Consider the following 13,631-nt stretch of genomic DNA (forward strand, 5'->3'; position numbering starts at 1 on the left):
CTGGAATTAAGCTAGCTGTTGAACATTTGGGTTTAGTTGCCATTCCAGTAGCTCATTAAAAACAAAATAATATGTAATGAAAAGTTTTATTTGTGCAATAATCATAGTTTTTTTTTTACATATTCTGATAATTCTGAAGTTTGAAAAATCTTTAATCAGGAGGGGGATGTGTACTAACAATACTATCCCAAAGCAGAAGTGAGTGCAGTCCACAGGATAGGAATAGGATAAGAACAGTGCAGATCATCAAATTTAATTGACTTTGTCTTTGAATATTAATGTTCTTCGTGGAAAGGGGGTTTCTGTTTGTCATTAGGGACCACTTGGTTTTCTCCCTTTTCAAGAGAACTTCATTGGATAACTTTTGTGTTGTCTTGAACCTTCCCTTTTTTAGGGAATTCAGTCTGGGTTATACTGTTCTGACCTAGGCTTCCTGAGAAAGCATAAATCACAGTCTTAGTCCCCCCAAACCTTCTTTTATTTATACAGCTGTGAATTATGGTCATTCACAGTCTGCACACCTTCACGAACAGTCTGTGAAGATTCCGACAGATGTCTGCTTCAGTTGCCACAGTCTTTCAGAATACTGTTGATAAACACCCACCTTATCTCCCTTGGAATGCTGCCAGAGACCTAACTGCCAAATGCAGAACAAGGCCAAACTTAGCACAGAGTCAAACAGAACTTTTCAAACCTTGAACTGACCAGATGAACTAATTGCTTCCTGCAAAAGCTCACGTCCTGTTCATTCCACTTTTTATGTCTCCAAGCCTTACTCCCGAGTTGACTCTGTTTTCTTAATTGTTCTTGCCTTCTGGCAGCTCTGCGCATGCACACACTGGAAACAGGTTCCTGCTGTTCTTCTGCCTCACTGATGTCAGACTCCAGAAGCTCTGGAGGTAGCAAATAACTACCAAATGACCTTGGCCCCCTCTCTGCCTCTGACGCAGAGCCCTTGTCCAAGCCTCCCGCAGGACTGGCCCATATTCCTCCTCAATTTCCTCACTGTTCGACTCTGTTGCCAGCTCTGCAGGCCATCGGCAGACCACAACATATACTACAGAGATGGCATTGTCTGTGCTTGTGCGTGATCCTGTATGTCTTGGCACCTTTTGATAGTGTCCTTCTAGAATGACGCTTGGCACACTTATATTGATGCTTGGCACACTTCTTTGCCAATTCTTTGGTGGTTCTCTTTTCTCTTTAGCTTATTCCAGCCAGCATTGAGGGAGCATAGATGTAATCTAGGTTCCTCTTATGTTGGGTGCCCCTGAGCTCTGCAAAATTGTCATATTTAATTCCTGTGCAATTTAGTGGTCCTGCTGGACTTGTGCCAAGGAGTAGGTGGCAGCCATGGCTAGGGGACTCTTTGCACGAAATTATCTTGTACATCAATTGTACCCATTCCTAGACCAGGAGACCCTGCTCATGGTCCTTCATGCTATAGATACATCTCCTTTTGGACTACTGCAATACATTCACTATAGATGGAATTGCTACCGAAGACCAGTGAAAACTTTAACTGATTGAGAATGCAGTGATATATGCAATTTGAAATGCCTCCTACTTTGCCCATATTATATTGATGCTGGCAAGCTGAATAGCTCCCAGTTTCTTTACAATTTAAAATTCTGACTATCACTTTCAAAGGCCTGTATAGCATGGGGCCAGTTTATTTGCGGGATCACCTCTTGTGAGACATCTCCTTTATCAATTGTTGTGGTAGGATCTAGGAAACAAGCATTTTTTATAATTGCATTTTAACTAACAGTGAATGCACTAACAGCAACCTTGAGAATTATTTGAAATAACTGTATTGATACTGACCTAGTGTGCTCTCATGTATTTCAAAAAGCACGTCCACTGACTTTGTGTTTATGTGTTTATTTCTAGTTCTACAAACACATTTCTCTTATATCTGCAACCCAAACTGATAATTGTTTATTTTCATTGCTGCAAATTAAAAATTATTTCCATTGATGGGAAGCAAATGTGTCATGTATTATGTAAAATTTCTGATTTCTGTGACTTTTGTACAACATCTACAACATGAAATAATTGATAATATGGCACTGATCTAGCTTTTAACATTTAATTACATCTATTGGGCTAAAAGCTCTAAAAGTTGTTAGTATTTTAAATCTTTCTACTTTTTGCAATTGATTTTTTTCTATTATTTTCCATCCTAATCAAAAAGACATTAACATGGACAGGAAATTAATCTAGCACTCTAGAGATTAATATTAATCTGATAATGCACTGTCCTCATGATTTCGGGAATCCTTTTTCTTACAGTGCATTATGGCACTGAATTTATAAGCTGTTGAGATAAAGGTTCCTTTGCTTGAAAAATAGAGCTCAAATTTCTTTCCCCTTTTTTTCTCAGAGCAACATCTTTCAGTAATATTGCATATTTCAATTTAACATGTTAAAATTTTGGAGTGATTTGTATTCCAGCTGTACAGTGATGAGCTTTGGAAAATTCTCTAATTGCAGTTTACAGAAGAATTAGAGTGTTGGAATCCATCTGCTTGTATATTGTGGTGTAGGTGTTTGTCTTGTTGCTACAAAACTATAAGTAAAATTGAGTCCTGAAATGTCATCTTATTTAAATAAAAGAAGAAGAAAAAAGACATATAGAAGCTCCTAGCAATTGTTGAGCCAGGCTCTGTTTTTACACTCAGGTTCAGCTAATGTATGTGGAATAATACACTTAGCTAATACAAGGTTAAATGCAGATGTCTTGGATTTGGAAGCTTCGGTAGAATCAAGTTAGCTGCAGTGTTGTCCAAGGGGAAAAACCAGGAATTGCAAATGTCAGGATCAATTTAATTAATTTAATTTTATTAAATTTATAGACCGCCCCCTCTCCCCAAAGGGACTCGGGGCGGTGTACAGACCACAAATAAAACAATATACAATACTTAAATATTTTAAATACCCATAAAACAGATTAAGTGATAGGCTGTACAGTATAGTTAAAAATTAAAACAACCTAAAAAATCTACCCCCAAAAATTTAAAATACAGGCTAGAGGGACACAAAAACTACAGTTAGGCCAGGCCAGCTAAGATGAACAGGTGGGTCTTAAGTTTCTTACGGAAGGAGCGGAGATCGGTCGTTATTCTAATATCGGGGGGGAGGTCATTCCAGAGGGTCGGGCCCATCACAGAGAAGGCCCTACTCCTGGGCGTCGCCCGCTGGCATAGGATCAAATCAATAAGAAACCCAAAAATAATATTTAAACATTTACTGTAAATCTGTTTTATAAAATAAACTGAACTTACTGTTTATATATATATTTTATGTATGTTCAATTGAAGCTGCATGTAATTACAGTGAATTTAATGTTGGTAATGAAATGTAAGAAAACTGTAACTAGAAAAAATTATGCAATCTAAAGAGATGTCATTATCTTCATGTTTTGTTTATCAACAAAAACCTATACTCAAATGATTGAAATGGATAGGTAGATTAAGAAAAAGAAATCTCCAGCAAAACAATGTTCATGCAAATAACTCATACAGGTCCTCAATCTTTTGGCACACATTCAAATGTTATATCGGTGGGGGGGATCACACCTATTAATAAAATACTTGTCATAGTGCCATGACAAATCACAAAATTTGATATTTGAATCCACATCCTCCAGCCGAATACTGAAAAAAATGTTCAGAATCTGCTATTTCTTGAGAAAAATCACAGAATGACCCACTCATAGTAATAGTGATAAGAACTGAGTGTGACAATAAATTTATGGGCCACACACAGCCTAGAAAAGATTTTAGTTTTCATCTGCATAATAGAACTTACTATGGTTTTTAAAAAGTTGTATAAATATATTAATTTCAGCAACAACAGAAATGCAGCTCTAGTACACAAAATGCCTATGTGAGAATCTAGAGTTTTCCAGATATTTTACAGCGTTTATATAATTTTATTTAGCTGCCAAGTAATCCATGTAAAATCATTTGGAGGAATAACATTCTGCTGAATTGATTTCTACAGCACAAAATTATCTCTACAAGTTTGCTTTTTTAAAATCAGGATATACTTATTTGGCCAGTTTAAACTGAATACTGTAGAGATTGCAAAGGCGATCATCCTATTTAAATGTCTTGTGAAAATGCTGTTACAGAAAAAAAAAACATTTGTGAGTTAGGTGGGGCCCACTATTAAACTGTTACTGATTTTAAAAGGGTTAAGTTCTAGATCTTTTCATTCTGAGCCTTAGCAACAGGAAAAAAAGTCGAAAATATTTTCCACAACACCTGTAGAAAGCATTATTTGTGACTAACTAGAGATAGACATAAACACAGAGATGCATTTGTTAGAATATGTATCCAGGGTGCTGATATTCTCTCCCTTTTCCCTCCCCTGCCCATATATAAAACAGGAACTCTGCGTTTTTCATTCAGTAAATCTTTCCCTACTGTTTATGGAAGATAAAAAGAATCTAGGTTTTTGTGTAAGAAAAGGATTGATTAGTGTCATGTACATATGCGTTCACTTCTGTTTATGCAAGATAATAAGAGCATTAACATGGAGGTGGAATAATGGTGTTTATAATTCCATCACCACTGTTTATATAAGATAAAAACAGTGCTTTTTTAAAAGTAAAATGCTAAGAGAACATTTGCTGTTATGTACATACATTAATTTTCCCCCCACTTCTGTTTATAAAGTATGAGGATGAAAAAGTTTAACAAGTTGAAGTGAAGTCAATACTGTTTATAACATGGTTCTTGCTGTTTACCTAAGATAAATTAATTTAGAGTATGTAATTTCTGTCTCTTCAGAAAGGGGAATTGGGGTGACAGCATTTGGGCCTATATTGTGTACTTTTAGCAGCTTCAGAATTCTTTCCCTTATTAGGAGATATACAAGATATATGCTAAATCACGCCAGGCTGAGTATGATATGACTTCTTAAAATAAGGGACATGTTGAGATAACTTGCCAAGGAGCCATGACTTTCCAATCTTGTGATGCTCACATGTGCTCGGATAGAACTGTCTTCTTAGCAGTTAATATGTCCAGTTCCTGTAATTGCTGGAATGATATGAGTTGTAATCCTCTACTTCGGAAAACAGCCAGAGTGAGAAAAGGGCAGAAGAAACTAGCTTGCCACAGGGGTTTAAAAGATACAGGGACAATTACAGGAGAGCAGGAATGAAATCCAAAGTGGCTTGCAAAAAAAAAAAAAAAATAAGAGAAAAGCCACCCTAAATACTCCATAGCCATGCATTGATTCACAAGTACTATACATGTTCCACATTAAATAATTGTTCCCCTTTATCTGTTTTACAAGGGATGTGGTGGCTCAGTGGCTAAGACGCTGAGCTTTTCGATCAGAAAGGTTGGCAGTTCAGCAGTTTGAATCCCTAGTGCCGCGTAATGGGGTGAGCTCCCATTACTTGTCTCAGATTCTGCCAACCTAGCAGTTCGAAAGCATGTAAAAATGCAAGTAGAAAAATAGGAAACACATAAGATCCAATAGGAAGGTAATAGCATTCCGTGGGCCTTTGGCATTTAGTCATGCCAGCCACATGACCACGGAGACGTCTTCAGACAGCGCTGGCTTTTTGGCCTTGAAATTGAGATGAGCACTGCCCCCTAGAGTCGGGAACAGCTACTATATATGTGCGAAGGGAACCTTTACCTTTATCTTATTTGTTTTATTGACACAGGTTGTGTTTAACCTTATTAGTTCATTAAGTTTATTGAAACATATATTCACAGTACAGAATACAAATATTCCTTTCACAATGTAATGCTGAATATAAGGGAGAGTGGCTCTTCTGTGTAGTTTGACAAAAACAATACAATTCTACTGGTAGAAAGTAAATATGTGTCTTCCTTTTTCTTATTCCAAGATGTTATTGGGACACATGATAATTGAAGCAGTAGGAAGGTTTGGACACAACTAAGTAGAAGCATTTTCCATAAACACTACTTATCAAACACCAAGTTTGTCATGCCAAGTAACTTATTAGTCACTTCTGTAAGGGATGGTTCCAATGCCTAACTTAGTAGCAGACCAGATATCAAACCTGAATCAGCTCAAACCAGGCATGAAAAATGTGCCATATATTTGTGCATGTCATTTTTTTCTTGAAAATAATTGGTATCAGAAATTAGAATAATCCCCAAATGAAAGATATGCATGTTTTTCCAGATTTAACCGTTCAACTGTTGATACCATTTCAATGTTGCGTGGAAGTCATTACTATTTCAATTAATGAATGGACATTACAGACTAGTTTTGTATAGATTATATTTATTTCTATTTATTTTGAAGCATTACTTATTATTTATGTAGGGTATGTCGGGGTCCCCAACTCCTGGATCATGGTCCACTACCAGGCTGTGGCCAGTTTGGAACCAGGCCACAGAAAGTGTTGGGCAAGTGCAATGCACAAATTTTTTGAGGCACCGAACCGGCAGCAATGCCAGCAGCAACCCATCCCTGGTCTGAAAGATCCTGCTCTAACTTTTCAGACTGTAAAGCAGAAAGCAGGAGGTTTGTACTTCCAGGCTTGCATGATTGATGCCAGTCTTCACAGGTAAACCAGGAAGGAAATAAGATCAGATGAGCTAATTCTATTTTCGTAAGGATACATGAACAGAATCTTGCAAGTCTGAAAGTACAAATCTATTGCCATCACCTTTGCAGAGGAAAGGATGGGAAAGGGCCCTTCTGAGCCTTTTTCTCTACCCATTATGCAGCTGCCAATTATGCCCTCTCTTATCTGACCATAGCTTAGGCAGCATCTCTTCCCCTATTTCTGAAGGTCTTGTTCACACATCAACTGCTTATAATGCTTACATATTACTGTCTGATAGAAGTACTAAAAGGTAAAATCTATATTTACGACCTACAGTTTTTTAAATAATTTTTTTGTGGAGAATATACTAAAACCAGAGAAGAACAATCACCAAGTAATGAAGCAGATTATGGTCTGGATGATTTGAAGAAAAATAGGATGATTTATATGTACAATATATTTAGTGTAAGATTTAAAACAGGTTAATTTTTCACAACTAAATTTGAAGGAAGTAACAAGTAAGATAGAGTTAATAAATGGAATAATTCTAATTATTCCATTTATTAACTCTATCTTACTTGTTACTTCCTTCAAATTTAGTGAACTCTAGTTTTATTTTCATTTACATGAAAATGGGCACATGTAACTTTGCATATACTATAGACCCTAAAACAACAACCTGTAGGGATGGCAGCTTTCAAAATTGATAGGTATTTTATTAAGAATCTAGTAAGAATTGGGATTTGCCAGATTCTATTTATCTGGACAAAAAATATTTTTATGAACTATCCCAAGGAGATTGTCTAAAGAGTCTTACACTTAGTATCTAAATTAATTATAGTGCTTTTTTTCCCCTGAGCAACAACAAAAGCCACTTTGCACTTTTATATATTATATTAAAGGGTTTTTTTGTCATGAGCAGATTTTATAAAAGCTTTTTCTGTTTCATCATTTTGACAAGTGACTTTTACCATAGTTTTCTGATTAACACATTTTTAAAAACTTTTTCAGTTGCAGAAAACAGCAAACGTTACTGAGATACGTAGAAGCAAACACCAAGAGCTTTATCTGCTGTAAGGTAAGTCATGTATGTAGTCAGAAAGAAAATCCAAGTCCATTTCCTTTAATCTCTGCTTTGAAAATGTTGAGTTATCCTTAATCCTCGTGTCTATGAGCCAGGTATCACCTTTTGGGTGTAGACCCAAGAACATCTGCTGCAGCAGTTAGAGCTGAATTGGGAATTAATACAATTCATGCACTATCCAAAATTAGAGTATATAACTACTGGTGCAAAGTCAATGAAATGGAGCCAGACTCCCCAAGTTATATCTACTAGAGCAAATAAAATTACAATCACAAATCAAATGGATCACCAAACTAACAAATTTTGTAAGAAGCTGTGGCCTTCCTTTTCTCTTGCCTAACAGGAAAACAACTCAAAAAAAGAGCTGCCCAAAGAATTAAGGACATAGAAGCACAAAATGATATAGCTATCCTCAGTAAGGTGTGTAACTTGAAATGGCTAAGTAAATACAAACATACTTTTCAAGTAGACAACTATTTGAAGTTATAATTGCCAAAACATCTTAGGGAGATATTTACATGAGCGAGATTCGAACAGCTTGACACAATAGTCAGATATGGGAGATTCCATTCTATACCCCATAGTGAGTGTCTCTGCATTTGCGGAGTGGCAGAGGTAGAAGACCTGGCTCACATCCTATTTGATTATTGCTTGTATAAGGTGGTGAGAGACAGGTACCTTGGTCTATATACCAAACAAATGACCCATTGGGATCCCCATATCAAAATAACTTACCTTATGAAGGTAGCAAAATTAGAAAATAACATTTAACACAGCACAGTACTTAAACAAAATGGTTCGGTTGAGATCTGGATATGTGGGACTGATTGGGGTAGATTGCAGGGGTGACACCGAAATATAATTTTACCATATTTTATCTATATCATAAATTATTGTATTCTATTCCAATTTCATTTTAGACTGTATTTATTCCAATTCCATTTTAAATCGCATTTTATTCCAATTCCATTTTAAATTGTATTTTATCAGATTCCATTTTTATATTGCTTTTATCAAATTGTTATAATAATTTGTTTCTATAACTTTGCACTTTGATATGGCACAAAGGCTAATTAATAAAGATTCAATATTTCAAGTCAATAGACATTGACATGAAATACCATACCTTTTGGAAACTATGAAACAATTAACCTTAGTAACATTGCATTTCTTAAATTCTTTGTAAATAATATACTAAAATTACTTCTTAATTGTTTTTTTTTTCTTGGCTATTTTCTTGACTATTTAGTTTATATTGTAAAATATATAGTGCCTCTGAAAAACTGTGTATTTTTTAATATCTATTGTAGCAGATCCAGCTTTTCTCAAGCTGATAATGATTATTATATTCCCTTTTCCTGAATATGAAAAGGTCCACAAATGGAGAATAGTTAATACATTTTTAAACTTACACATTGATCCAGTGATTAACTTAAGCCTTGTTTACAAAAAAAAAATAGTATCTTTGCATCTAACATTTTAATTTGTTAATCTAATACATTTCTATTCTTGATGAGCAAAAAGATTGACAGTAGATAGTATTGTTACTCCGTTTTGTCCTAATGGTCAGCTGGCCTTAAGGCTTAATAAGTATTATAAAACTTAAAATTATGCAAAGTGTGGAAAAAGGACATAGATATTGTCTCTCATATAACACTAGCACCTTAGAAATATATAGAAAACTTCTTTGGGGGAAAATTTAGGATACATAAAAATGGCTGTGTGTAATATATTCAGGAAATTTATGGAACTTGCTTTCACAAAATATGATGACACATGCACAGTTCAATTCAATTCAATTTCAATTTATTAGCGCTTATAGACCGCCCCCTCTCCCGAAAGGGACTCGGGGCGGTGTACAGTCCATGTCAAAGAACAAAATTAAAACAATTAAAATTACTAAATGGACAATATATATATACAAATATAAAATAGATGGATAAGAGGAGGATAAAAGATGTGCAGGACTGTATTGCTAATAAATAATTAAAATAAACAGACATTAAAATCCCAATACCCAATAAAATTAAGTCTACAGAATAATCCCCTTAAAAACCAGTAAAAATATAAATGCTAGGAGATAGGCGTTGAAATTATGCCAGGCCAGCCAGTCAGAACAGGTGAGTCTTTAGTTTCTGCCGGAAGGAGCGGAAGTCGGTGGTGGTGCTAATGTCGGGGGGGAGGTCATTCCAGAGGGTTGGGCCCATCACAGAGAAGGCCCTACTCCTTGGCGTCTCCCGCTGGCATTGCCTAGCGGACGGCACCAGGAGAAGTCCCTCCCTGTGAGAGCGAATTGGCCGCTGGGATGTATGTGGGAGGACGCGATCCCGCAGGTAACTGGGCCCTATGCCATGGAGCGCTTTAAAGATGGTGGTCAAAACCTTGAAACGCACCCGAAAGACCACAGGCAGCCAGTGCAGCTCGCGCAGGAGCGGTGTTACATGGGAGTACCTGGTACTCCCCATGACTGCCCGCGCGGCTGCGTTCTGGACTAGCTGCAGTCTTCGGGCACGTCCCAAGGGAAGCCCCATGTAGAGAGCATTACAGTAGTCCAGGCGAGACGTCACCAGTGCATGAGTGACCGTGCGTAGGCTTAGATTGTTTTTAAAGAGTAGGTCAGAAACCATATTTGGCCAATGCTTAGAAGTTAAGAAAGTCTAGGTCAAATTAGTATTTGGATGAACATATAAACACCTCTGCTGGAGCAAACCAAGGCCTAGCAAGTTTGTATTTTGTTCCTCAGCTTACTATTTCCCCCCACCCTGTTTATGGCATTATTGTTGCACTCTTCTCTCCTGAATGGCCTGGCCATCCATGAATCTATAGACAAATTTCATTCTATCCCAAATAGTATCTCTGAAATATTTACACCCTTTGAAACCAGACGTTCCCCAGTACCTGTTAGTTCTTTCCCAGATGTCAGTTTAAATACTAATTTTTAAGTAGTCACCATGTTTCCATTTTGGTTCAAGGCCAATTCTCTCATTCAGAGAATTTGTCTTATAGCAAAATGTTCTCCAGTGCCTTAAAAACAAAAATCTAATTCTACTTACTAAATATCATCTCAACCATTGAGTTCATAATGAGTTCTATCAGTCTGGCTGGCTTCTACATGGAATAGGTAACCTTTCTGAAAACTGGACTTCAATTTGCTACCTAGAAAAATAGCTTCTATGTCTGATCCTTTTAATTTCCCAGCATGATTGGTACTAGTATGTATCACATTTATTAGTTCCTCCTCAATGCAGTTTAGTAGTTTATCTAGATATCTCATACTGTCTTATACCAACAATTGTCACAAATCTGTCTAAAATCTCTATCACCGATTAGTTAGTTGGTCAAGGAGTCACTTGAAACTATAAGCCCCTTTTCAGACTGTATGATCAACAGACAAGCAGACACATATATTACTTAACCAAAATAATATGTAAAAGGTAAAGGTTCCTCTCGCACATATATGCTAGTTGTTCTCAAATCTAGGGGGTGGTGTCACCTCCGTTTAAAAGCCGAAGAGCCCATGCTGTCCGAAAATGTCTCCGTGGCCATGTGGCCAGCATGACTAAATGATGAAGATGCACCGAACACTTATTTTTCCACCAAAGTCGGTCCCTATTTTTCTACTTGCAGAAGCTGGTTGGCAGTTCAGTGGTTTGAATCCTAGTGCCATGTAACAGAGTGAGCTCCCGTTACTTACGGGAGTAAGTAACGGGAGCTCACTCTGTTACATGGCACTAGGATTCAAACCACTGAACTGCCAACCTTTCTGATCGACAAGCTCAGTATCTTAACTACTGAGCCACTGCATCCCATAAAGAATATATAACCCTGCCCAATTACTCAAATAAGCCTCCTTAAATGCTACTAATAAGTTCCAAAAGCTTGTCAGTTATCTTACCAAACTTCTATTTGATGCTGCTTTCTCCAAACCCTCAGGGAATACCAAATCTGTACGCTAGATTTAGGAACCTAAAAAAAAAAAAAGACAGCAGGGAAACTATTTCCATATTGTTTTTTTAGAAAACAGCATTGTTTTGACCTTGTAGTCTCTAGAAAAAATAGCTCATCTGAAGGATTTTATCTTTTTTAAACAAGGCTTGGAATCAACAGTTGGCATGAAGGATGCTATCATCTATTTTTAGAGATGTGTTTGTTTGCAGAGAATTTTTTGTTGGTTTAATACTCACCCAAAAGCAGCAATTAAATGGAACCCCATCCCTTCAGGAGTGGTCCTATTACAAAAGACCAGAATGATGAAATGCTTCATGTACTTCATGAAGTCACAACAAAAGAGCTGTTCTGAATTTATACTGCAGCATTATGAAGGACAGAGTTGCATTTCTCAACAACTATTTCATGAATTCTATCCAAATACTTCAGTACTGATAAGGCTCTTTATTTCTGATAGTCATGTTGGTTATAAGCAAGGATCAAAAGCAGGCTCTCCATGTTTAGTTAATGCTGGCCCTTACATTTCCATAACATTCATTTATGTAGACATTTTATCATGTTATTTAAACTATAATTCATAAATCAATCTCAAATCTGAATAATAAGGTTCATTAGGATCATCATGGTAATTCCAAAATATGGGGGGGGGGATTTAAATGGTGAACAGCAAACAGATAACGAAAGACAGATATATGTCCATGTAAAACATTCTGTTGCAGTATTATATGGATAATCTCATTGTGTCTTTGAACCCAATTGCAATTTCAATTGGAAACTAGAGCAACTGGAGAGTTATCATAGCTTTTTGATATTTCAAGAAGCATCCATTCCTTTCCTCCCCTTTTAAGAAAATTACGATACTGGCTAAAAGTGTACTTGATCATACATCTTTTTTTGTTTTTATATTCACTAGAAATAGATGTGAAATCTAACATATTCCCTGAATAGTGTACCCAACCAGTAACTGATTTTCTTCTGTTTTTAATGTGCATTTATTCAAAATAATTTGCTTTGGTGGCTCCTCAATATATTAATTTCTTAATCTTAGACTATTTTGTACTGCTGCTTTACCCTTTGGTGCTTCCTTGAGTACTTCATAGCAGGTCAAAGGCTGCAGCATCTGTTGAGTGTAGATTTATCTGATGTGCGGGCCAGTTAGTTGCTAAGCAACTTTTCGATTTAGCAGCATTGAATGCAAAGCAGTTACTTTTTAATGCAAATAAGTATAAGAAGTGATAGGCGGTTGGCTGCTGCTGATGACACATACACAAATGAATATCACACATAGTAGAAATGATTTTCAATTCCTGAATCACAAATCACATGTTCACATTTGAGGTAAGTGTTCTGAATAAAGGAGCTGGCTTATATGCTAAAGCATACTACAGTATATGAAAATTGAGGAAACATACAGTATAGCTTCTCTGATTTTATTTGGAACTTATGCTTCTCTATCCTTGAAACAATTTCTCTTTCAGAAGGATGTGAATAAAGAGTCTTATCTCTTGGTACGTCTGTTCCGTAAATAAGGTCTGAGGCTGCGAATGTTTATAGCTACTGATTCAGAAAGAAGAGTCCTACAGAGTTTTATTTCCTGTTATTTTTCATGCTTTCTAATGGAAAGTGTGTAATGTAAAAGCGTGTGTGTGTGTGTGTGTGTGTGTGTGTGTAACATTACTTGCAAACAAACTTAAAAAATAATAAGTAGGAAAGTCTTACTCCTAAAAATTAAGCTTTTGCAGGAAAAAGACTCAAACATGGGGTGCCACTATTTACCCAGGTAACAAATATTCACAGAAATAATTAGGAAAGCCCCCCCCCCCATCATTCAGTGCAATATAGCAGGTTTTTTACATCAAAAATACTGAATTACAAATAAATTTATGCTTTTTTATAAATACCTATGGAAAATGTAGATTATAAAACACAAAATGGGATGAGGTGAAAAGTGAGTGAAGGCTATTAAGCAGCATTTACTTTTCACAGTTATAACAGCTTATTGATTGGAAGAACAAAGTCCTAGTTAGCCTTGTTCTCCAGCTTATGCTCAGT

General features: G+C 36.4%; 1 protein-coding gene across 9 annotated transcripts in view; it reads left to right on the forward strand.

Moving 5' to 3' along the window:
• The window catches only part of ZBTB20 (zinc finger and BTB domain containing 20), a 546,378-nt gene that overhangs the window by 384,827 nt on the left and 147,920 nt on the right, over positions 1–13,631 (forward strand). For 8 of the 9 annotated variants that reach the window (XM_081950746.1, XM_081950743.1, XM_081950745.1 and 5 more), the window contains one exon: positions 7,559–7,625. The exons of the other annotated variant lie outside the window; for it this stretch is intronic. The gene's annotated coding sequence lies outside the window, so the exon portion shown is untranslated. The remainder of the gene's footprint in view (positions 1–7,558; positions 7,626–13,631) is intronic. 9 annotated transcript variants of the gene reach the window in all.

Source organism: Natrix helvetica (assembly GCF_964273705.1).
Source record: "Natrix helvetica genome assembly, chromosome: 4".
NCBI classification, from domain to species: Eukaryota; Metazoa; Chordata; class Lepidosauria; order Squamata; family Natricidae; genus Natrix; species Natrix helvetica.